The sequence below is a fragment of the Anastrepha obliqua genome, chromosome 3 (assembly GCF_027943255.1).
Source record: "Anastrepha obliqua isolate idAnaObli1 chromosome 3, idAnaObli1_1.0, whole genome shotgun sequence".
Taxonomy (NCBI): Eukaryota; Metazoa; Arthropoda; class Insecta; order Diptera; family Tephritidae; genus Anastrepha; species Anastrepha obliqua.
This window is the reverse complement of record NC_072894.1, coordinates 123,739,619-123,743,197: the sequence shown is the minus strand read 5'-3', so window position 1 is coordinate 123,743,197 and position 3,579 is coordinate 123,739,619.

Here is a 3,579-nt window from a genome sequence, read left to right as displayed (position 1 = left end):
CAAAGGCGAGAGAAATGCGAAAAACCCCAATGCATACCAATGATTTATCTCTCTCTCGAGATAGAGATGAAGTCCACGTTTGTGAGAGAGCGTGGTGCAACATAAGTGCTGAGCAACAAGCAATTGAAGTGGGAATGGGGCTATGACAGCGGCAGTAAACTTGGAAAATGGCAAAGTAAACAAAAAAAGAAAAACAGTGAAACAGTGAAACCAGGTCTACTATGAGGAAGAATAAGGTCAATGAAGCGTGAAAATTCACGTTTTATGTAGAGGTTTGTGAGCGCGTAATACGGATATGGAAGAAGGGCGTTAAGGAGTGAGTGTGGGTCTCGTTTTGAATTTCAATGGCCAATGACCAAAAGGTAATCACAGTCATTCTGCAAGCGAGTGAGCGTTGGTTGTACTCGCACGAAAAGGTAGTTGAATGAATTGAGGTGGGCGCCAAACTTAGTGACACAGTGGCTTACTTTACCACTTTTCAGATATAATATTGGAGCATATTTATAAAAACAACTTCAGCTCCTTTCGATTCAGCCACCCTTTAGCGGTTAATGAACGAAACAAAACAATTTCTGTTGAATCCAACGTTTCGTATGATTTCGCAGCACTGCACTGTTTCTGTTTTTTTCCGTTAGCAGAGAAACAAAAATTTTAATTAAATTGTTGTGATGAAAGAAAGCTTGTCTGCTAATACTACCAAAAATACGAGGTGTGTTCAAAAAGTATCGCGAATTTCGTAGATTTCATGGGCCTCTTCAGTTTCGGGAATAAGAAAAAGTCATAGGGGGCTAGATCTGGGGCAGTACGGTGGCTGTGGCATCATTAGTGTGTTGTTTTGGTCAAAAAGCCGCACACAAGCAACGATGTGTGAGCAGGGGCCTTATTGTGATGCAAGAGCCAATTTTCGTTCTTCCACAAATCCGGGCGTTTCGGGCAGATTGCTTCGCGGAAATTGCCGCATAACTTACAGATAATATTCTTTATTGACCGTTTTACCCTGTGGTAAGAATTCATGATGCACAACGCCCCTGCAATCGAAGAAAACGGTAAGAAAAACTTACATTTGCCCGAACTATGCGCGCTTTTTTCGGTATTTGTTCGTGCGGCAGCTTCAATTGAGATGATTGAGCTTTGGTTTCCACGCCATAACCACAACCCCACGATTCGTCTCCAGTTATGACCCTCTGGAGCAAATTTTGGTCGTCGCAGACAGAGTCCAACATATCATTAGCAATGTTCATGCGAAGCTGCTTTTGCTTGAAATTGAGCAGTTTTGGTACAAATTTTGCGGCGACCCGTCTCATGCCCAAATCATTGAAAAAAATCGAATGGCACGAGCCAATCGATATGTCTAGGTTCTCAGCAACTTCTCTAACGGTGATTCGACGATTGGCCATTACCATTTTCTTCACTTCATACATTTTTTCGTCTATTGTTGAAGTGCTCGGGCGTCCGGCACGCTTTTCGTCGTTCACATCTTCTTGGCCTTCTGACAACATTTTGTACCACCGATAAACGTTGCTTTAGTCCAAAGTAGCTTCTTCGATTGACACAGTCAACCTTCGGAATGCATCCGCGCACTTAATTTCGTTTTTCATACAAAATTTGATGCAGGTTCTTTGAGCCATCTTTTTGAATTCAAAATGGCCGAACTCGTCGGCATGAGTGAGGGACATGAGTACCAACATATCGCCACAAAAAAATCTAAATTCGAATATACGTAACCTACGAAAATTCAAAAATTCCCGATATTTTTTGACACACCTCGTATACAAATAGGAAATGAACGTTTGAGTTTGCTAAAAATAAGTGGAATCCGTAAAATATCTAATAATTGGAAGCACTGGACGGTTGTAAGCTAAGAGGAGAGCTTAAGTGTTTTAGGAGCCACCAAATCTCCTGGTGCTCCTTGGTTCGACTTTTTTTTTCAAGCTAAGAGGATGAAAAAAAAGTTGCTTGAATATCGTTAAATTTTTATTGTATTCACTTACGGAAGAGGAAGAAAATTAGCATTTATTCTTTAGAACGGCCAGCTAGCGAAGAATTTGGCTGCATTTGATATTTTTCACTGAAAAACTAAGAAATAATTGATGCATTTTGTTGAACAATCGCTTATATGAATACCACGAACGTTGGACGGTTTAAAGATGTTTACACGCATATTCATGTGGCATGTATTTATACCACCTTGATCAAAAAGTTCCCGGAATATATTTAGAAAATCAAGGTTATTCCTTAAAAGTGTTACTTCCCATTAACTGCAACATTAAGTACGTTTAATCGAGTTCTTGAAACATTTCTGTAACTCTATTTTCTGTATAGCTATCAGAGGCCTCTTCGATTTTTCCATTCTTCCTTTCGGCTGTTAAAACGCGTAACCGGTAGTGTTTTTTGACTCGATCAAGCAGAAAAAGATCACAGGGAGCTATATCAGGTGAATTCGATGGCTATTGAATGGTATTCGTTTTGTTCTTCGGTAAAAAATTCACTGGTAATGATGGCACTGTGCGACGGTGCATTATCATGATGCAAAATTCACGAGTTGTTTTCCCATAAGCCATTTGTGGTTTTTCTACTAAGAATTTAGAACTCATAAACTTTTTTACGCAGCTTCGATACCACAAGTCGACGTCTGCTGTCGTTATGCGATATTTTTTTAATATTTAATATAACTGATGTCAGGTGAAATAACTGAATAACCGTTAATTAAATATTTAAAATAAATAAAATAATAAAAATTAAGTGTTAAATAGTGAAAGCGCGAATGATACTAAATCTCCAAATGCAGTTTTTTTTTATTTCTTTTGCTTATTCGTCTTCTTCTTTTCTTTGTTTCGGTGCTGACGTCACAACCCTGGGATGGCACAATCTTTTATTCCACTATCGTAAAAATTTGGAAAAATAGTATGAGCAATACAACAAAGATCGTGAGAAGCTATTACTACGTTTGTATAATACTTAAACCAAAAATCAGTAATAGCTGTAAACAATCCACACAAAAATTGATCACTGTACCTCTCATTTTAGTTTAATGCACTTTGTTGCAAATAATTTTTTTTGGTAATTTAAGTTTTACTCAAAAAGTTCTCTTCCAACGCATGTGTTTGCTTCTCTCAAGCTCGTTTTAATTTTGTGGAACGTAAATTTATCTTAGCCAAACTAAACACCTGTATTTGGCCGATTATATTCACCCATTCACACTCTCTCTCTCTCTCTCCTTCTCTGGAAATCTGGAAAATGTTTCTCTCTGCTCACTAAATGATTTAGTGAAACTTTAGTAAGCCACCAAAGAAACGCTCGCTCCTACTATTGCACTTCGTTACTTTGTCATTTAGATGAATTGTTGGTAAGAGAGACACTTTACATATATGTGTGAGTGTGTGTATGTGCCTGCGTACACGACTGTTTTTGTTACGTTTGTTGGTAGTTTCGTATAATGTTTAAGCCAAAACTCAACGGTTGACTTGGTTACTCACACCCGAGCGCCATAAGTGAGTGTGTGTGTGTAAGTGCTGACGGTGTTTTGGCTGTGTTTTGGTCTCGGAATTTTGCCATTTCAGTTAATATCGAACATTTGCG